Source organism: Macrotis lagotis, chromosome 1 (genome assembly GCF_037893015.1).
Source record: "Macrotis lagotis isolate mMagLag1 chromosome 1, bilby.v1.9.chrom.fasta, whole genome shotgun sequence".
In the NCBI taxonomy this organism is placed as follows: domain Eukaryota; kingdom Metazoa; phylum Chordata; class Mammalia; order Peramelemorphia; family Peramelidae; genus Macrotis; species Macrotis lagotis.
This window is the reverse complement of record NC_133658.1, coordinates 715,053,933-715,077,297: the sequence shown is the minus strand read 5'-3', so window position 1 is coordinate 715,077,297 and position 23,365 is coordinate 715,053,933. Positions and strand designations below refer to the sequence as shown.

General features: G+C 36.8%; 1 protein-coding gene across 1 annotated transcript in view; it reads left to right on the top strand.

Moving 5' to 3' along the window:
• Positions 1 to 12,758: 12,758 nt before the first annotated feature.
• GALNT13 (polypeptide N-acetylgalactosaminyltransferase 13) overlaps positions 12,759 to 23,365 on the top strand; it is an 870,176-nt gene continuing 859,569 nt past the window's right edge. The window contains exon 1 of the mRNA XM_074215960.1: positions 12,759 to 13,000. The gene's annotated coding sequence lies outside the window, so the exon portion shown is untranslated. The remainder of the gene's footprint in view (positions 13,001 to 23,365) is intronic.

The following is a 23,365-nucleotide window of genomic DNA, read 5'->3' as shown; positions in this document are numbered from 1 at the left end:
ACATAGAAAAGCAGGGACCCCCCTCACATCAGCCCCATGGCAGAGGGGTGTACTTATGGTCATTCAAGACCAAGAGGGAGGACAGAGACCCACACAATGAGACCCTTGTGGGAGTCTCCCAAAAGCTCAGGAAGCACCCCCAAAACAGGCTCAGACTGGCAAAATGAGCAAGCAGAGAAAAAAATAGAAACACCATTGAGAAATATTTTGCATATGAGCCCAAGAAACATCAAAATACTCAGTCTGAAGATGAGGAAGCACAAGCTCCTACATCTAAAGACTCCAAGAAAAAACAGAAATTGGGCTCAGGCTATGACAGAGCTCAAAAAAAGACTTTGAAAATCAAATGAGGGAGTTGGAAGAAAAACTGAGAAAAGAAAGGAGAGAGATGCAGGAAAAACATGAAAATGAATTCAGCAGTCTAGTCAAGGAAATACAAAAACACTGCTGAAGAAAATAACATGCTAACAACCAGCTTAGGTCAAATGGATAAAATAGTTCAAAAAGTTATGGAGGAAAAGAATGCTTTAAAAAGCAAAACTGACCAGATGGAAAAAGACATAAGAAAACTCTCGGAGAACAAATCCTTCAGGCAAAGCATAGAATTAAGGGAGATTGATGAATTTACCAGAAATCAGGAATCAATGCTAAAAAAACAAAAAAAAAATGAAAAATTAGAAGAAAATGTGAAATATCTCATTGAAAAAACAACAGATATGGAAAACAGACTTAGGGAGGATAATTTAAAAAAAAACATTGGAATACCTGAAATTCATGATCAGGAAAAGAGCCTTGACATCATTTTCAAAGAATTACTATAGGAAAATTGCCCTGATATCGTAGAAGCAGCGGGCAAAATATAAATGGAGAGAATCCACTGATCCCCCAGAGAAAGAGATCCCAAAAAACCAACCCCTATGAATATTATAGCCACATTCCAGAACTCCCAAGTCAAAGAGAAAATATTACAAGCAGCCAGAAGGACATAGTTCAAATATCGTGGAGCTGCAGTCAGGATCACACAGGACTTAGCAGCAACTACATTGGAAGCTCATAGGGCTTGGAATATAATATTCCTGAAGGCAAAAGAGCTTCGAATGCAGCCAAGAATCAACTACCCAGCAAGGCTGAATGTCCTCTTCCAGGGAAAAAGATGGACTTTCAATGACCCAGGGGAATTTCAAATGTTCCTGTTGCAATGGCCAGAGCTGAACAGAAGGTTTGATCTTCAGATACAGGAGTCAGGTGAAGCATAGAGATTGGAGGAGAAGGGGAAAATATGAGGGACTTGATGATGAATTGCATGTATTCCTGCATAGAAAAATGACACTGATAATACTCATACGAACCTTCTCAGTTAATAGAGCAGGTAGAGGGAGCTTTCCTAGTTGAAGCACAGGAGAAAGCTGAATTTGAAGATAAAATATGGTGTAAAAATGGAGTCAATAGAAAAAAGGGAAATGTAATGGGAGAAAGAAATAGGAGAGGGGGGGAATAGGCCAACATATTTTATATAATAAGATTTTTCTTTATTACAATGAGCTATTGCAATGATATGGAAGGGGGAAGGCAAGGGGGAATGAGAGAATCTTTGCTTTCATCAGAGGTGGCTAGAAGAGGAAATAACATATATGCTCAATGGGGTATAGGCTTCTGGAGTAAGAAGGGGGAGACGGGGGAAGGGGGGAATGTGAGTGATGGAGGAGAGGATGGATCATGGGGGAAGAGTGGTCAGATATAACACATTTTCTTTTTTACTTCTTGCAAACGGCTGGGATTGGACAGTCTGTCCGAGACATTAGGGCCAGCTGGATGCTGGGTATAAGGGGTTGTATGGGGTCTCAGGGCCTCTTGGCCCCAGAGCTGGGGATCTGTCTGCTGTGCCACTCAGCTACCCTACAGCAGAGTCAGAGTGAAAAAAGAGAGAAAATATAGTACATGGTAGTACAGAAATACAAATGGAGGGAGTTGCGATCAGCAATGGCAACCATGGAAAAATATGGAAGTAACTTTTGCCATGGATTTATCATAAAAGAATGTGATCCACCCATGACAGAGTTGTTGGGGTTGGAACAAAGAGTCAAGCACATTTTTTATTATTATTATTTTGGGGGGGGTGCAGGGCAAATGGGGCTGAGTGGCCTGCTGGGGACTGCATAGCAGGGGGATATTTGGGTGTCTGAGGCTGCATTTGGACCCAGGTGCTCCTGGCTCAAGGGCCAATGCTCTGTCCGCCACCCAGCCACCCCTACTATTTTTACTATTTTATTTTATTTTTGGTCTTTTTTTTCCCTTTTTGGTTTTTGCAGGGTGGTGGGGTTTGGGTAGCTTGCATGTCACACAGCTGGGTGATTGTTGGGTGTACAGGGCCAGATGTGGGGTCGGGTGCTCATGGCTCCAGGGCTGGTCCTCCATCCATTGCGCCACTTGTCCATACCTACAATTATTACTATTATTTTTTTAATTTTATTTTTTTCTCTCCCCTTTACTTTATCACTCAAGCAAGTCTATATTTAAGGGGGAGGGGGTATTTCATTTACTCTTAAACAAGACTATTTTATTAATGTCAAAAATTGTTTGTACAAAATGAGAATAAATATTAAATCAAATAAGAAAAAAAAGAAAATTAATGGAGACAAAAAACTAATAAAATAAATCAGAGAAATGCTGAAAATACACCTTTCCTGAAGATGAAACTGGCCTCAAGGTCACCTACTGCATTGATGGCAAATTCTTCAACTTGGAAAGGCTACAAGCCAAGACCAAAGCAGAGGGAGTGTTGGTGTATGATCTTCTGTTTCCACATGATTATGCCCTCAATACAGTCACTGAAGCTGATGTACAAGAAAGTAGGAATAGATTCTCTTCTGCTTGTGTTAATTTTAGTCTAACAATTAACACCAAGAAAACACAGGTGTTCCATCAGCCAGTACCATGCCATCCATATGTGGAACTATTGATTACAGCATATGGAAAAGTTTTGAGTACTATGCACAAGTTCATTTACCTTGGCAGTGTATTTTTCAAGGAGGTACAGCTTAGAGCTAGCTCAGTATTTGAGAGTCTCCAAAAGAAAGTATGGGAAAGAAGAGGTAGTAGACTTACTACCAAACTGAAGGTCTATAGGACCATTGTACTGACCTCATGGCTATATGCCTGTGAAATCTGGACAGTCTACTAGTGCCATGTCAGGAAACTGAATCATTTCCATTTAAATTGTCTTAGGAAGATTCTGAAGATCACCTGGCAGGAGATACTAGCCACTGAGGTTCTTTCTCAAGCTAAACTGACTAGTATTACAACATTAGTAGAGAGAGTACAATTACAATGGGCTGGTCATGTTCTTAGAATGCCAGACAAAAATTCTATGGAAAACTCATACAAGGCTAGTGTTCACAAGAGGTTCAGAAGAAGCAATACCAGGACCCACCAAAGGTGTCTCTTAAAAACTTTGGAATAGATTGTATAGCATGATAGACACTGACACAGAATTAACCAACATCTTGTACCCACCCTCATCAGTGAGAGTGCTGTACTTCATGAGGGCATAATTGAAGCAGCTCAAAGGAAGTGTGACATATGTAAGTTGAGTACCCACCACAGGTGTTCATATTGTCTTTGTGCTTGACCTCTGATAAGAACTCTGAACTCATATTATGTTGATCAGTCACAGTAAGAAACACCATAATTTGTCTCAAACATGGTCATGACATTTTGGTCTTCTTTGATAATGAAGGACAAGAACCAAAAAAAGTACTTGCATGAATAAATTAGAGAAAGAGGACAGCAAAAGATTGGGTTTGCAACTAAAAAAATCTAAAACAAGAACAAATTAAAAATCCACAATTAAATACCAAATTTGAAATTCTGAAAATTAGAGAAATTATAAAATTGAAATAGGAAAATTATTGAACTTATTAATAAAACTGAGTTGGTTTAAAAAATAAAATAGATAAATTTTCAGTTAATTCAATTTAAAAAAAGAAAAAAGAAAAACAAATTATCAGTATCAAAATTGAAAAAGGTGAATTCATTGCCAATGAGGAGAAAACTAAAGTAATAAATTGGAGTTATTTTGCCTAATTGTGTGCTAATAAATATGATAGTCTAAGTGAAATGGATGAATATTTACAAAAAAGGAAATTGTTTAGGTTAAAACAAAAGGAAATCAAATACTTAAATAGCCCCATCTCAGAAAGAAACTGAACAAGTTATCAATGAATTCCCCATGAAAAAATCTCTAGGCCAATATGGATTTGCAAATGAATTCTAGCAAACATTTAAGGAAAAATTAATTCCGATTCTATATAAAATATTTGAAAAAATGAGTGAAAAAAGTTCTGTCAAATTCCTTCTATGACACCAATATGGTGCTGATACCTAAACCAGGATGAGTCAGAACAGAGAAAGAAAATTATAGACCAATTTCAAAATGAAAATGGATGCAAAAATTTTAAATAAAATATTAGCAAACTGATCATAGCAAATTATCACTAGAATAAAACATGATCAAGCAGGATTTATATAAAAGGAATACAGGGTTGTTTCAATATTAGGAAAACTATCAGCATAAACAATCATGTCAATAGCAAACCTAAAATAAATCACATGGTTATTTCAATAGATTCTGAAAAATTTTTGACATTAGAGCATAGGAATAAATGGAATCTTTCTTAAAACAATAAGCAGTCTCTATCTAAAACCAACAAGTATTTTACTCAATGGGGATAAGATAGAAGTGAAAAGAGGGATGAAACAAGTATGCATGTTATCACCACTATTCAATATTGTAGTAGAAATGTTAGCTTAAGCAGTAAGAGAAGAAAAAGAAATTGAAGGAATTAGAATAGGGAGCAAAGAAGCAAATCTTTCACTCTTGGCTGATGATATGATGGCATACTTAGAGAAACCTAGAAAATCATTTTAAAAACTATTTTAGGAGTGTTGCAAGTTATAAAATAAGCCCCCATAAATCATCAGAATTTCTGTATATTACTAATAAGAAGAGCAGCAAGAGAGATAGAAAGAGAATGCTTTTAAAGTAACTGTAGACAACGTAAAATTCTTGGGAGTCAACCTGCCAACCTGGAAACTATTTGGAAACAGCTATAAAGCACTTTTCACAAAAATAAAATCTGACCTATACAACTTGTCAAATGTCAATTGTTCATGGATGGGCTGAGCTAATATAATAAAAATGATAAATCTACCTAAATTTAATTACTTATTCAGTGCCATACCTAACAATCAAGCAATTAATTTATTGAGCAAGAAAAAAATAGTAACTAAATTCTTATGGAGGAATAAAAGGTCAAGAATACCAAGGGAATAGACAAAAATACAAATGAAGGGGACCTAGCCATACCAGATCTAAAATTATATTATAATGCATCAGTCATCAAAACTGTTTGGTACTAAGAAACAGAGTGGTGGATAAGTGGCAAAGATGCAAAATAAACAGTAATCATTGACTGTATTAATTTGCTGTTTGATAAACTCAAAGATTGCAACTTCTAGGATAACAACTCACTCCATTAAAAACTATTCGGAAAACTGGAAAACAGTATGGTAAAAACTAGGCATAGACCAGCATTCACACTATATAATAAAATGAGGTAAAATGGGTAAAAGATTTAGATGTAAAACTATAAGTCAATTAGGAGAAGGAAAAATGGTTTACCTGTCAAATGAATGGTAAGGGGAGCAGTTTATGATTAAAAAGATATGGAGTACATTACGAAATGCAAAATGGATAACTTTGATTACATTAAAATTGAAAAAAAATTGCAGAAATAAAACCAATCCAACAAAGATTAAAAGGAAGGAAGCAAGCTGTGAAACAATTTTTTCAATTAGTATTTTTGCCAAAGGACTAATTTCTAAAATATATGGAGAATTGAGTCAAATTTATAAGAATACAAGTCATTTCCCCCCCCCCAACTGATAAATGGTCAAAGGATATGAAAAGTTAATTCTGAGATGAAGAAATTAAATTTATCTTCAGGCATATGAAAAAATGCTCTAAATTATTATTGATTAAAGAAAGGTAAATTAAAAGAATTCTGCGGTACCACTTCACACCTATGAAATTAACCAATATAACTAAAAAGGAAAATGATCAGTGTTGGGGGGGAATGTGGGAGAACTGGGACACTGATGCATTGCTGGAGGATCTGTGAATGATTCAAACTTTCTGGAGAGCAATTTGCCATTGCTCCTAAAAGGGAATAAAACTGCTCATACTCATTTATCCAGCAATACTACTACTACTTCTACTACTACTACTACTACTACTACTACTATGTTATATCCCAATGAGATCATGAAAAAGGGTAAAAATCCCACTTGTACAAAAAAAAAACATTCCTTGTAACTCTTTTAGTAGAGGTAACAAATTTGAAATTTCAGGGATGCTCATGGATTGGGGAATGGCTGAACAAATTGTGCTATATGAATGTGAAGGGACATTATTATTGTATAAGAAATCATGAAGGAAGGACTTCATAAAAGCCTGGAAAGACTTGCAAGAACTGATACTAAGTGAAGTGAGCAGAACCAGAACATAATATATACAACTATAGCATCAATGAGTGATGATCAGCTATGATGGACTTGTTCACTTTGGTCATACAATAAACAGTTACTTCTAAAAGACTTGTGATGGAAAACACCACAGAAGAATATGTGGAGTTTAAGTGCAGATCCAAACTTATTCTCATCAATTTATCAAAGTTGTCATATATTTTTTTCTTTCTATTTTCCCTCCATTTTGATTTGGTTCTTCTCTCACAACATAACTAACATGGAGCCATTTTTATCTTGAATATATATATAGGACTTTTGTTGAATTGCTTTGTGTCAGAGGAGGGGGAGAAGAGGGAGGGAGAAAAATGCCAAACTCAAAACCTTACAGAAAAATGATTGGGAAAGTTACAATCTCATCTAGCTGGAAAAACAAACAAACAACTAAATAACTTAAAAAATAGATCATTTGAACATTGGGAGTGTATTCTCTAAATTTGTACATATGTTCTTTTGACCTACTTCAATTCTTCTTTGCTCATAAAGCCCAGCACCTTCTCTGAAAGAGGGCACACCATGCTGGATAGTCCAGTTCCAATGTCTTCCATGTTTCACAATGAATTAAAAAATTCTGTCTCTTTTTTCTTTTTTCTCATCTTTATCTAAAAGTAATAACATTTTATTTATTTCTCCATCTATATGAAAAATAGTTTTCAGCAATCTTTTTTTTTTGGTCAGACTTTGAGTTTCAGTTTTTTCTGCCTCCCTTCCTTCTCCTCCCTCTCCCCCCCCTGACAGAAATCAATCTAATACAGGTTATAGATAACTATGTAAAACATAAATTCATATTATTCATGTTATGAAAGAAGTATCAAACCAAAAAGGAAAAAAAATTGGAGGGAAAACATATAAAACAATTTTTAAAAATTGAAAATAGTAAGCTTTATTTTGCATAAAAACTCATAATGCCTTCTCTGGATATGAACTGTGTTTTCCATCACATTTTCTTTAGATTTGTCTTTGATTATTAGACTGCTGAGAGGAGCATGTCCATCATAGTTGATCATCACACAGCTTTGTTGCTGACATAAACAGCAATGGTTCTACAGGTTCTGCTTCCTTCACTCAGCATCAGTTCATGCAAAATAGTAGTCAGTGCCCCTCAGATTTGGAGAATATCCAAATACTATGACAAACACCAAACACAATGCATCCTGATGATACATTTGCTGAGCATCATTTTTATATTATATCTATATTAATTTTCTTTGGAAAGCTTTTAGGAAGTCCTGGAGAATTCTTTTTATTCTAATCTCCAACCTGAAAGCACAGGAATAGAGGGGATCAGAGTACACCTTCAAAAGTCATCTTGTCTAACCAATATTTGAAAGTAGGATCCCGTCTATAACATATCTAACAAGTAATGACTCTCAAAGAGGGGGGAAATTGCTACTTTGGAGGCATTTTATTCCATTTTTGAATATTTGCTTATTAGAAAGATTTCTCTTACACCAAGCTCAAATTTGTCTTTTGCAACTCTCACCATTACTCCCTGCCCTCTGGAAAGCATAATTTTATTTTTCATTTCTATGTACAATATTGTTCAGGATCTTCAAGGTCCTATTTGATCTACTCAGTTTGATGCTATAAGCAGATTCAATATTATTATCTTATTATCTAACTCATTAATAACATTTTTAAAATAGTATCCAGTGCAGAATCAACACTTCTGAATTTCTGCTCAGTGGTGTCCTCTCTCCTGCTCTCTGACTGACACTGAATAATTTATACTTTCACCTGATTTGAATTTTCCTGGTCATTACACACAAAAAGAGCAGCCAGCAATTTCTGTTTTATGCAAAGAGTTAAAGACCTAAATAGTTTGCTTTGTGTTTAGAAAAAGCTGGAGAAAAATGGAGAAGTTGGTTTTACAATGGAATGGGCCTGAGGTAGAAAATCTGATCTGAATTCTGGGGACAAATTGTTTTGTAAACCTTTGAATGGACTTCTAAAGCTGCTTTATTCTTTTTTTATTCCCTGCCTCTTTTTGAAACACATCCTAGGCCTACAGGGCAGTCACTTGCCTCCCTAGTCTTTTGATGAGCTATGGAACAGTAGCTGTCTCTTGACTAAACCTGTCAGTTTTATAAAGGACTATGAAGTTGTGACATTTTGTGTGTGGGAGTTGTAAGTAAGGATTCAAATATCTTATTGAAACACATAGAAGGGCCCTTCATCACAAGAGAGAGATATTTTAAGGATTGCTTGAAAACGAATTTCAAATGAAGTGAATGAGATTTACAGTACTATAAAAACTCCTTCTGGCCATCATTCTGGCTTGGTGAGTAAGTAGGAGTAGCCAATGAATGTCATTATTTCAAAGTGAAGAATAGTATTTTGTACCTTTGAATACCAATATACATTTTAAAAAATTATTCTTGTTCTGATACAAACTATATTAGGCAGGAAAAACTGATAGTAAAGTGTTTAGTGGGATAATCATATGACATCATAGGAAATTACTTTTTAAAAAAGTATTAGAAGGATCATGAGAGATCATCTCAATTAACTTCTGAACTTTAGATGCAAGGAAACAGAACTAGAGATATATAGCAATTTCCTCAGAGTCATATAACTAGCATATGGGAATACCATTGATTTGAACATAAGTCATCTGAAAATAAATCTGGTCCTCTTTCTCATATTTGTATTGCCTTTATTCTACCATGGTTCTCTTATCCACAATAGTATAAAATACAGGTATGTCTTCATAACTGTACTTTACTCTCTGTTCCTGCAGTAATTGAATCTAAACTTGTTTAACATTTAGCATAAATGTACTCTGTTTTGCTATTTGTCTTTATGGATGTGTCCAATATATGCAATTTGACATCAAAACTCCCCTTAGAGGCAGGAAAAAAGTTTCCATAAACTATGTGCCATGATCAGTGCCTTAATACTGTATATACTCAATATATGGGTATTGAATATTTTGATGATGAAGATGATTTCCTTGTCCTTCCTTGAGGAATTAATTATCCCTTTGAGTTGCCTGGCACTTGAGACTTTTTAGTGAACTTCCGCATAGATTATCTCAGGTGATTCCATTTCAACACCACTGACAAAGGTAGAACAGGAATTATTTATTATCCTCATTTGACAGATGAACCTGAAAAACAAAAGTGGGGTAAGTAAGTAACTTGTTCAAAGTTGTCCAGCAAACCAATGAGAGAGATGGGGCTAGAACCCAAATCTCCTGACTGCAAGGGATCATATTCTCTCCTTGTTAGAATCTATTACATACTGGTCCCATTCTTCTGTGGAGAAGGAAAAGATTCTCAGAAGGAGGTTGTTTTCTATATCATCTTCAGCAGCAAATTTCAGATTTTTGTAGTTGTTGACAGATTTATCTTGTCATATACCAGATGCCGTTAGATGATACATGTGTTTTCTGGGATAATGATTTAACTTTCCTGCAAGGTACATTTGTTGTTGTGGTTCATTCATTTTCAATTATTTGTGCCTCTGTGACCCCATTTGGGTTTTTCTTTGCAGAGATTCTGGAATGGTCTGCCATTACCTTCCCTACTTCATTTAGAGATGAGAGGGGAAAAAAGGTAAAAAGGCTTAAGTGACTTGAAGAGCTTGTAAGTTTCTGAGACCAGATCTGAACTCAGGAAGATGTCTTACAGACTCCAACTATGACACTTGATCTGCATGCCACCTATCTGCATGATACATTAGCAGTTGCCTGATAGATATTAAATTTAATCATTAGAATAGTTTGCATTTGTATAGATCTTTGAAGGTTCTGAAGTACTTTATATATATATATATATATATATATATATATATATATATATATATATATTATCTCATTATCTCATTTAACCCTTTCATCCATTGGAAGGAGACACTATTAGTATCTTGATTTGTGAAAAAACAAAACAAAACAATGAGATAGGCTGACCTGTGTAGAGTTTCACAGTGATTTACACTGAGGAAGGACTTGAAATGCATCTTTTTTTTTAAAATCCATGAACCTGTTTGTCAAGTGATAACTCAATGGTTGTGTTTGCTGACTTTTCAACACAACAGATGAGTAAAAATAAATAAGGTGCTTCATCAATGCTACTTGACTGACTGATAAATGAAAAAGTATCTACTTGATGTTAGTAAACAAAATGAAATTTAAATGCCTTACAGGAAAGTGCTTCAGGGTAATCAGTAGTACCAGGTCAAGAAATCCAAAAGATGGAGATCACATTTATAGTGTAAAGGAGACAATGCTTTTAATAAAGTTCCAAACAGAGGATAGGTGCTTAATCCCTTGTGCTCTTCAAGAGTCAAACAAGAGTTACCTTTGGCATGAGACATTTTTGCTTCTTCCCAGCTACCAGAGCTTTCTTCCCACTTTGCCTCACTCAAAACTCCTTGTTTCTGTTTTTCTGTGCTTGATATCTACCTGGATATGTTTGTATTGTTTCCCCTATTAGAACATAAGCTCTTCAGAGGAAGGCACTTTTTGTCTTTTACAATCCAAGTACCTACACAGTGTCTCTGGGAGAGCAGATGCTTAATAAATGCTATTTTTTATGGACTAGTAGGAAGGTGGAAAGAGTAGATTTAACAGGTAAGTAAGTCAATTTCAAGTGGTAGAATACTAAATGGATTCAGGTAGGTACTTGAATATGAACAAAGTAGATTCTCAAATATGTATGGCTAAAGAAAGGTTTGATTAATTGACTTGTAGAAGGAGAAAAGACAATTTCCTTAAGAATAAATCCTTTCTTTGTCCATATTTTAAAGGTCTCTTTCCCCATCAGCACACTTATATTTGTGTGGATCTGTAATTTCACTAGAGGGGACACTTCTCTTATCAATGCAGATCACTACTGTCACATCTCTTTGATATTTTTGTCATTTTTTAAATTAATTTTCCATTCACTGTCTCTCAATCCACTAATAGCCTTCCTCTTATTCTTTTAGAATCTGTGTAGTGCCAGGTTACTACTTGGCTCTGTTTTCCTGTCATTTTTGAAATTGCACATGCTCAAATATTAGTCCTCCATGTCTCTTATGACATGAACATTTTCACATTCAGTTAATTATTGATATATTTTATGTCGTGTTAGCATTTTCAACTTTTAAAGAGAATTTTCTTATATACTCATTTTCTTTTCATAACTGGTGGGTTTAGGGATGACATTCTTTTCCCTACTTGATAGATGAGGAGACAGGCAAATAAATGTTAGGTGACCTATACAGAGTCCCTCACAGATCTGAGAGTAGAGGCCAAGGTTCCAGTCCAGATCTATACTCATTCCATTACGCTGCTTCAAAAACTTAACCTTTTGTTCAAGAATTGAAGATTGCATATCTGAGTGCTCGTTTTATGTCTGTCTGCTTTAAAAACCTAATTCAGTACCTTTTCTTGCTGGTTCTAAGAAAAACACTCACTGGCCTGGGAGGTAAACCCAGAGATCTAATTTCTTCCCTCCAGTAATTAAAGCTTTGCTTTTGCCACACCCCTCTGGAGCAAATTAAGAGCACCCCGATTTTCCAACCTAAAAGCGACAGGGACAATTAGCAGCCCGTTGGATTACACAGAGAGGATCACGACGTTTGGACTGCGCAGTGTTGGGAGATCATCCCGTTTGTTCTATTTTTTTTTTTCAGCATAAACCTGAACTCCCCAGCTAAGCTTTGAATGGCAGAGGGCATTCATGGGAGGAGAGTGGGCAAGGTCTTCCTCAGGATTCCACCGCATCGTTGGAAGCTCTCTCCCCCTGCCTCTCTTTGGGGTGGCAGGCATGGTGCCCTCACGCTGCGGGTGCCTGGGTATTATCTCGCCCCCCGGCTTAGGAGCCCTCCAGGTAGCCACATTGCTAGCACCCGACTTCTGGGGGTGAAGGTACCGAACCCCAGGGCTGGAATCTGGGGCCAGGGGGATGGCCAAGTATCGCGGGATCTGAGCACATTTCTCGAGCTGCCTAGTGCAGCTGGAGCTTGTTCAGTGCCCAGAACCCAAGCCCCGGGCTGGGGGGAAGGGGTGGGGACCATGGGGGGGGGGGGCTGGTTACGTAAATGATGCCAGCCTAGCAAGAAGCCTCTAGCTATAGGAAGAGGAGGGGGAGGGAGGAGGAGGAGGAGAAAGGGGGGGTAGGGTGGGAGGGACGGGGGAGGGGGAAGGGAAGAGGGGCGGGGGCGAAGTGACCAAACAGCGGCGGCGGCGGTAGTGGCTGCTGCTGCTGCTGCTGCTGCCGGGCTTCTCCCTTCCCTCTCCCCATCCTCTGGCTCCTTCCCCGCTCTTCAACCACTCTCGGAGCCTTCCCGGGGCTGCGCTATGAAGAAGCCTCTCCGGGCCGGGCAGAGGCCGGAGCTGGCTCGCTCGTCCCCGGGGGAAGTGTGAAGAGGCGTTAGGGGGAGCTGGGGGGAGTGATCCGCGGAGCAGAGGGAGGGCAGCGGAGATTTCCAGGTGAGCTCCCCAAGGTCTGCGCCCCAATCACCTCCGCTCCGCTGTGCTTTATTTCTTCTATGACCCTATCGCATTCGTCCACTTCGCTCCCCTTTCACAGCACCATTGGCAAAAGCGAGCAGGTCTTGTGCCTTAATTGTTGGGGTCCCCCCCTTCCCTCGGGAGAGAAGGGCACGCGGGGAAAGAGGATGGTGGTGCTGGACCAGTGGGTGCCAGAAGATTTTGGCGAGCCCCCTTCGGCCCAAGGGCAGAGGGTGGGCTCGAGCTAAAGTCCCACTGCAAGTAAAGCAAGCCCAGGGGAAAGAGGAACCTTCCTGCTGTCTCGGGGGCAAGAGAGGAATTGGATTGTCAAAGAGAAATGGGGCGGGGGGTAGAACTAGTGCCTGGGCTCGGGCTGGGGAACGCGCTCTGCCCGGTGCCGGCGGCAACGGCAGGTGTAGGTGCAGCGGGCGAGTCGGAGAACCTGGGATGCGCTGAACTTTCTGCAGCCGCTAGCTAGCCGCCTTGGCTTCCTTAATTGAACTTGGGCAGAAGGGCGAGGAAAGGGGTGGCGGTGCTACGACCCCAAGGCAAGTTCAGACCATCCAGTCATTCTGAAGGGAGGTCAGGCATCCCACTATTTTTATTTTTGCTCCTGGACTCTCGGTTTTCTCCTATCAGCCTCAGCAACTTTCTCCAGTGTATTCAGTCCCAGTGTGGAGTTTACTCTGTTTTGCCAGGAAGGAGGTATGGGGTATCACTGCTTTCTTCTCTGCCAAAGCCCACGAACTCTGTATGCGTCTGTGCATGGGTGTGTGAGCGTGGTGGAAGGAGGGAGTATAGTAAAAGGACAGGGGACAAAACCATGTTGGTGGTGGTGGCGGTAATGCTGGTTTCTCCTCCCCCTTGCCCCTTCTCTATCCCTGGCAAACGTTGAGCTCTTACAGGAGCATAAAGGAAGGCATAGTTCCTGAGCCATGCTGCTAGGGGTGGACAGGTGCAGAGATTTTTTTTTTTTCTATTTCAGGAGGAGGAAAGATTTTAAGTGGGATTTATTTCATTTTATTCTTAGTTGCTGGTGTGTTGACTGGCAAGGATAAGGGACGATCTCTTTCTACCCTTAACTCATTCTAAATGCACTGGTTTGTTGTTTAATAGGCATGGACTGAAGCGTCCCTCAGCAGTTAAATTAATTGGCTATGATAGCTTCCCAGTTCCCCTTCCCCTACATTTTTGGAATGTTTTCTTGCAAAGATTCCACTTCTCCAGGCTTTAGTGACAGCCTAAGTGGGAACAAAGATAGTGCAGGAAAAATGTACTGAAGCATCAGGGGTTCAATGAAACACTGACCCCTAAATAGGTAGTGAGAACCACAGCTGTGTTAGAAGGAAAAGGCGCGATGGGCTTAGTAGCACTAGGCTGGATGAAGTGTCCCCAACGTGAATCTGCCATTCTCTGAAGTGATTGGATTAGTGGTTTCTTTTTGAATACTCACAGAGACTTGCCCTAATACACACACACATACACACACACACACACACACACACACACACACAAACACACACACAAACACAAACATACATTAACCTTTTAATATCTATCTTAAAAGATTACAATCACTTAATCTCTTCATAATTCCAGTTTTCACAGGTACCCTCCAGATTATCAAAATCATTTTCTGTGAAGTCTATCCTTCCAAAGCTTTTTTTTTCTGTTTGTTTATATGGGTGTGTGTTTGTATGTCTAACATCACAGCACACCTACTAATTTAGGGATATCCAGCAACATAAAATCAGATTCATCGGTTATATTTGGATTCTCTTTCACCTTTTTCCTTCTCATTGTGCTAATTCTTTCATGAGTGTCCTATTCCTTCCAAATATCACCTTTTTAATACTTCTACAATATTTAGGCTTTCAGAATACTTAGCAGAAAACTTTTCTTTTAGGGTTAGATAAATCTGGGTAAGTTCTGCCAAATGGCTGACTTTGCATGTAGGAAACTTTTACATTTTATTTGTTACAATGTTATAATGGCAATAATTTCACCTTATTCTAAGTACATGAGTGTTTTCCCTAATTATCCTTCATTCCATTACTACATTCCTGGCCTGGTAAGACCTCTGGAGAACTCTCTTTTTTGGATGAAAAACTAATACTTTTGATGCTTCTCTACTGATGGCTTGAGTATCTTTGATAATGTCTGAGGAAGATTGGAAGGAGTTTCCATTACTTAATGTTGTTGTTAATATATATGTTGGTTTCACTTTCCTGAGATATGGGGAAAATCTTTTCTAACTCTGGTCCAATTCAAATCAATACCAAGTCTTGCAAAGAGTGTAGATGCCCCATAAAATCTTGAGTCAGTGGCATGCAGGTAGTCATGTAAGGTAGTCACATAGGTAGCCAGGTAGGTGAATTGAATCAAGGATTCTACTATCTGCTTATTATAAGAACTATCCCCAGTTCAGAGAATAGACATATTATATACCTTTTTGTTGCATTAATAATTTACCACCTACTTTATAGTTAGGCATTTCCTTGATGAAGGAAATTGTGGATAAAGAATGGACATTGGATAATCACAGTTATTACTTTCTAAAATATCTTACAATTTGAAATGGAATCCTATCTGTTAATCTTGGTACTATCTAGTGACCTTTAGTAGACAATTTTATATTGATACTATTGGGACACAAGTGAATATGATGATAGAGAAGCTGAAGAGGTAATGCCAGCAGCATTTAAAATAAATAAACAGGGGTGGCTAGGTAGCACAGTGGATAAAGCAGGAGTACCTGGGTTCAAATCTGGTCTCAGACACTTAATAATTACCTAGCTGTGTGGCCTTGGGCAAGCCACTGAACCCCATTTGCCTTGCAAAAACCTAAAAATAAATAAATAAATAGATAGATAGATAGATAGATAGATAAATAAATAAACACATAACATTCGATAAACAATCAGCAATGGGATGCACTTCATAAAATCAGATATATCTGATTAAAATATTTGTAGGATATGCACATTATCTGTTAACTAGATCACTCATCCCAAGTATGTGATCAGGTTCCTTAGTGGTTTAAAGATTAGAAAAGAGGTGTAATATTTAATGCATATGAAAATCTCTCTCTGTGAGTCCATGGACATATAATACCTCCTGTTGCATGAAGTTGTAGGCCTCCAGGACTTGCAGTTTTGTTTTCCTGAGACTGTGTCACTTTCCTCTAACAATAGCTAGAAATTTGTCATTAGTTCTTTGAATTAATAAAAGCAATCCACAGTCTGTGTTACAAAGATCACTTTAAACGTGATCTTCGTTACAACAATTCGTTGTATTAAAAATGAAAGAAGGGACAATGGAAGTGTAGATGCCTTTTGAATAATAGTAGTGAAGTAGAATGAAAACAAATATATTTTAGCATATTATATTCATGGTTTAATTTGTTTTTCTTGCCTTCCCAAGTTGCTTTCCTTAGGGAAATAGTGACAAAGTTATAGAGTATAAAAATGTTTCCATGATTTGAACTTCACCTTTAGAAGAGGGAGTTGTAGGAGAAAACATACCCTTTGAAGAGAAATATTGCACAAAAAATATTGAAACTTAAAGAAAACTGATTAACATAGTAAAGAAGAAGAAGCTACTGATGGTCTAATTAATTAATCACCATCATCGTTATTATTCTTCCTTTACTGAAGAATAAAGAGATGCTACATGTTTGGGTAGTTCTGAATAATGAAAATAGTAAGAGACAAATGGTTAATGAGAGTAAGGCATGAATAGAATCAAATTCCACTGAACATAGGATAGAAAAAAGGGCTAATAATACTGGTGGGTAACCAATGTACTTATAAAACTAGATAAGCTACAAATTCGTTTGCATTATGAGATACAGTATGTTGTTTCACTATTTTAATACATAATATGTATACCTGACCATAACTTTTAATAAATATATCTTCTTAGAGACTGTGTCTACAAAATCAGGGAAATGTAATCCTCTTCAAATTAAGGAATAACTTAATGGGAGCACTAGTTTGAAGTTCATCTTTACTAAAGAATAATTTTTAATTGGGTTTTTATTTCTACATTCTTGTCTTTGCCCTTGTCCTTATTTTTTATTTTTTTAATTTTTGCAAGGCAATAAGATTAAGTGAATTGCCCAAGATCTCAGAGCTAGGTAATTATTAAGTGTCTGAGACTGAATGTGAACTTAGGTCCTCGACTCCAGGACCGGTGCTCTATCCACTATGCCACCCCTTACCTATAAATTAGATGTACACGAAATATTAAGACAGAGACATGGCATATATTTAAAGAATAGAAATATGTTAAGGTAGTCAGATAGGTAGCTAGGTAAGTGCATTGGATAAACCCTGGATTCAGGTAGAACCTGAGTTCAAATTCAACCTCAGACACTTACTTAGTTGTGTGAGCCTGGGCAAGCAACTTAACCCTGATTGCCTAAAATGAATAAATAAAAGAGTAGAAATCTGTTTAACTGAATTATAGTGTAGTTATTATTGTTATAGCATTATATACTATGCTAAGATATGTATACGTCCAAGTTGATTTTTAGTTTCAATGACATGGGACACTTCAATCAGTCCATAAACATTCATTAAGCACCTATTATACACTAGGTACGCAGTACTGAGCATACAAAATGAGACAGACAGCTCTTGCCTTTAAGAAGGTACAACCTAGTGGGGGAAAAAGATGCCAATAAATGTATACAAAATGAACTATATACAGGATAAATATCAATTATTAATAGAGAAAAGTTATATTAAGAGGTTTAAGGAAGGATTCCTGTAGAAGTTCGGATTTTGATTGGGACTTAAGGCAAACCAAGGAGGTCAGTAGTCAGAAACAAAGAGGAAGAGAATTCTAGACATAAGACATGTCAAAAAAGAATGCTTGAAGTCAAGAGATGGAACAACCAGGACACAAGTGTCCCTTGATCAAAGAGGCCATGTTATGGAGCAAGGTATAAGAAGACAGAAAAAATAAGAGGGGGCAAGGTTATAAAGGTCCTGGTGTATCAAACAGAGAATGCTAGTGGTTGGATGGAGGATGAAAGGAGGAGTGGAAGACTTGAGGCAGTCAGATCTAACAGTAGGCTATTGCAGTAATCAAGGTCTGTAGTAGTAGTAGTAAGAGCCTCTGTTTAATGGTATTGGTATCATAGAAAAGAAGGAAGTGTATTTGAGAGAGTTTAAAAGGTTAAAATTACAGGCCTTGGCAACAAATTGAATATGGAGGTTGAAAGAGAGTGAGGAATTCAGAATGACTATGAGATTGTGAGTCTGAGGCACTGGAAGGATGATGCCCTCTACAGTAATGGAGAAGTTAGGACAGGGAAAAATTTAGGTGGAAAGGCAAGTCTATTTCAGGGAAATTTCTTTCTGGGTCTTGCCCAATCCTACTTCCCCCATTGCAGGTGGCATCAAAATCCTCATATTTTTCCCCCTCTTTTCATGATAGTCAATGTCCTAAAGACTCTTTAGTTTCTCTTTCTCCCACAACACATATTATGGGTCATTTTTACTTACATGGTCTTAATTCTTGGAGTTTCTTCTCTTTAATGAATACAACATTGATTGTCAGTGACTTTTCATGCTTCTTTTTTGGAAACTTATTTTATTAAACTTTCCCTGGGTGATAAAATTGTCATTTTTGACTCTAATGTTGGGCAAGAAAATTAATAGATGCTCACTTGTTAAGGTAGATGAAAATTGTATTTGATATTGAGCACTGACAGTAAAACTAATTTGAAAATATTTTAATTTTATCATATTGTGCAATTATTTATACTGTGTCCACTTGAAAATCAAGTCCTAGCAAGCACATACTATAAAATCTCTGAATAATTTATCTGGTTATATAATACTTAATATAAAAAACATAACATGCTCAAAGAATATCCACTGTGAGTAGATTAGTAAAGTTCAAATGGAATGCTCCTAAGGATAATCTGTCTAAATACAACTCAGGAAGGGATTAGTTGAAACTATCATCCAATAGACAGTTCATTTTGAGTTCAATACAAATGGATTTTTATTAAGTGCCTTCCATGGACTTTATCAAAAGGGAAAAAGTTTAAAAAAATCACTTCTTGTCTTCACAAGGTGTTTACATTCTTATGGTCTAGTTATTTGTGTTAGTTTATAAGGTATCATGATTGCAAAACCTCTAAGTTTTTTTTTTTTAATTTGTTTGGTTTTTGTTTTTTAGATTTTTTCAAGGAAGTGGGGTTAAGTGGCTTGCCCAAGGCCACACAGCTAGGAAATTATTAAGTGTCTGAGGCCAGATTTGAACTCAGATGCTCCTGACTCCAAGGCTGGTGCTCTATCCACTGTGCCACCTAGCTGCCCCCTAAGGTTTTGTTTTAAAGAGATTTTGGCATCAAATTTGGAAAGAAAGAACAAATATAGAATGAAAGCATGGGTGTGCTGGTTAAGTGTTTTGCAATTCAGGAAAGTATCACAGACATGTTTAATATACTTTGGTATCACTTTTTTGTCTTCCATACAATCAACAAAACAATAAATCAAGTCTTGATTTGCCAATTTTTGAGGTATAAAAGTTCACACTAAAAATTTCACCATAGGCTCCAGTTTGAACTGGCTCTGGCACATCCCTGTATAAAAGAATTGTCATTCCTCTTCTGATCCCCCACTCATTATGCACTCAATAATATGGGACAAGGCTGTACTGGGTATATGTGAAAGTTTTTATGTTTCTACTCTTATCTTGAAAGAAAAATAGCTTTTAAAAAGTAGTAACTGCCTTTGTTATACAGTCAGTGCATCAAAGTCCCCATGTTTAGAAAGTGAGAGAGAGAATACAATGTGATTTATAAAAATGAATAAAAAGTAAAATTTATATGTTGAGTTCCTTTCTCAATCAAGATTCATGTTATGAAAACAGCTAGTTGTTATATCTTCTACTTACCTCTTCAGCACTACTTATTAGTATGGGAAATTGTTAGTTTTCTTGACAGACTCCCTCATTGATATATATACTGTTTAATGCTAATAAAGTGTGATGTTCACTCAGAATTAGTGATGACCCTTTTTGTGAACACTGTATTTCCATTAGCAAAGACTATAATTATATCATCTCTTAACTATCAAAGGCTTCTCCTGCCTCATGTTGAACTTTGAGATTTCTAGAACTCCATTGTCTTTTTCATATGAATTCCTTTTTACCTGTATGGTTGGTTTTTTGAGCTCAAGTGTGAAACTTTAACCTTTCCTTATTTCATTTGCCATTTAAATAGCAGCAAAGTGGTTTAGATGGCATTTGCATAATTATACATTGATTCTAATTCCTCAAGACCTTTTCCTAAAAGAAAGGTCCATATTTCTAATTCCTGTATTCTTTAAATGATGTTTTATGTCTCTGAAGCATGTGATGCCATTTTGTTAAAGAACAAGTTTCAAGTCCTACAAAGGTCAGGGGAGAGATGAATAGTGGGTGTGCATGGGTCACTGAATATTACCAATGAATAAGTGCACTGCAAAAGAAATATATGAACCATTCAAGGAGGTGGGCTAGTCATATATCAAGAGCAAGGAATAACTGATGAATGATCCCATTTGCTTAACAATGCTGAGAGATTTAGTGGAAGGTTCCATGTATGTTTGTTGGAAAATTTGTGAAGGATTTTACAGCTGAGCTGTAGACAAGTGTCAAATAGATGGAAAGGCATGGATAGACTGTTGTATGTCATTGACAAGACTGCTCACATCATTCATAATCCATTGCTGTGTCAAAATTTCATCTTTTTAATTTTGATACTTTCTTTACATTCTACTGAGATAGTTTTGAATATTGAATCTAATATCTAGCATATTAACTATCTTCTTCATATCTGTGTCATTCAGAAATCTGATAATCAAACTTAATTGACTTCATTCAAGCTACTGGTGAAAAAGGTTGAATGGAATAAATTCAAGTCCAAAGCTCCCTGACACTTTGTTTGACATGTCATTAAGACTGAAATCAATTACTTAGCATTTTTTTTAGTTCAGTCATTCAACCCGTTTATCACCCACATAACTATACTAACCCATAACTTCATCTCCCTGTCTTACCCACAAAATTATAGGGCATCATAGTAAGATCCATGTGTACTCTTTTCTTCTAGTTTAGTAGCCATGTTTAAAAAAAGATAAGTTTAAAGGTCATATTCCATTTTAATGGAGCCATACTGGTTTTTTAGGTATCATCTACTCAAAAGAAGTATAAAAAATAATATTGGCATGGTTTTTGATGGCTATCTATTCTAAGATATGCTCCAAAGAATGTAATTTATCTATGAAGTATTTTTTAATCTCTGCTCAAACATATTCCATGAGTTGAAATACACTCCATTTCAGGACAGTCCATATCACAGTGGGACAACTATAATTGTTAGGAATTTTTTCCCTAAAAGCCTAAATTTACCTTTTGAACTTTAGTCCATTGCTTGTGGTTTTGTTTTCTATGACCAAACAGAAGAAGTCAGATCAGTCTTCTAGATGATAACTCTTCAAAGATTTGTCATGCAGACAAATGCAGCTCAACCATCCACGCAGGAAAAACCAAAGGGAGGAAGAATGCCTACTGTCTAAATTATGATATGCAGATCTAAATATAATTCATAAAGCTGGTCCATTAGGACATACAACTTGCACAGACTATGCCAATAGCAAAGTAAATCCAAAATTGCACAAAATGAGTATAGACTTAGTTTAGAAAATTATGTACTTCTTTTTGTGATCCTGAAGTTTTCCCTGAAAAGGTAAATGACTTGGAGTATGCTTCAGTTGGTATATATGTCAGAAATGGGACATGAATTCAAGTCTTCTTGATTCTAAAGTTATCTATGTCAGACAAACTGAAGATATATTCAAAATTAGTCCATTTCTTATTTTAGCCAATTGATTCTTTTAAAAATATCTTATCGTTTCATTTCCATATTTCAGTAATATCATATCTCTAAATATGAACTATATCTGGCATCATATTTATTGTTTCTCATTAATAATAGCTTGTTTATATATATATATATACACACATATATATATATATATATATATATATATTACTTTAAAGTTTACAAAGTTTACAAAACTCTTGACAAATATTTCATTTTAGCCTCTCTACAACCCTGAAAGGATTTTTTTTTAATACAGATGAGGAACCCCAAGCAGGTATAGATTATACAACTCTTAGAAGTACAAAAGTAGTAATTGTCTGAGGCTGGATTAGGAATAATTCCTACCTTGGTATATAAACAGCTGAGCACATGATCATTATATTATTTTTGTCGTAGTCATTGTCTCCTAACAATTACTTAGTTTAGTTGTTGTTGCCACCATTTTCCTTGTAAGCTATTGCCAAGATTCAAAAACTCTGGTTTGTGTAATTCTCTTTTGTCTTATTCTCCCACCTATGGACTTAAAGAATAGCATTTGGGGAATTCATATATGTGTCTCCAATAAAAAGAGGGGGGAAAAGACCTTCTTCTGGTTTGTTCTTAGTACTCCTCCTGATTTGTGTGGGTATGTTTCAACTCCAAGAACTCAGGTTTACCCAGGATATCCTCCCTTTCTTTATAGATAGCTTGATCTAAGAACTTTATTTATCTAAGAACACCTCCTCTATGCCTAAAATACTTCGTCCTGGGATTCCTCCATTTATTAGGGAATTCTGTCTTTGCTCTGATACTGCTATTCCACTACTCCAGCCCACTCCTGTATCTCTGCCTCTTCTGCCTTCAAGAGAGCTCAGGAACTCTTGATGTTTCTCTGTTTCATTGTGATCATGTGGCTCCATTCTCCTGGGGGACAAGTGTTTACTGGGGACCACTCAGTATGTCATCAAGGGAATGTGTAAGAGTGTGTGTGTGAGTGTGTGTGTGTATGTGTGTTTGTGTTTGTGTGTGTATGTGTTTGTTGAACTCCAAAAGATTTCCCTTTGACTTTATCAGTTCTGGTTTTCTCTGCATATCTGTGGTATGTGCTTTATACCTCCTTTTAAAAGACCAAATCCAAACATGTATCTCATGATTATGAATCAATCGATTATCTTTAATGTGGTATTAAATATGAATGAAAATCTTAAAGATGAAAATTTCAGTTAGAAGTCTGGATAAATTTCCTCAAAATAAGAACTGTCTAAACTTAGAATGGGATACCTCCAGAGGTGGTGGGCCATGAATATATTCAGACAGATCATTGTTTATGAGATATTTTAGAGTGGAAGTCTTTAATTCATGGCTTGGTCTAAAGAACAATTCAGATTCCCAATCTGTCAAACCCCCAATTCTATGAGCACATAGGATAGGGCAAGTATATAACTTTTTCCAGGAGACATTATCATTGGAAAATCAGA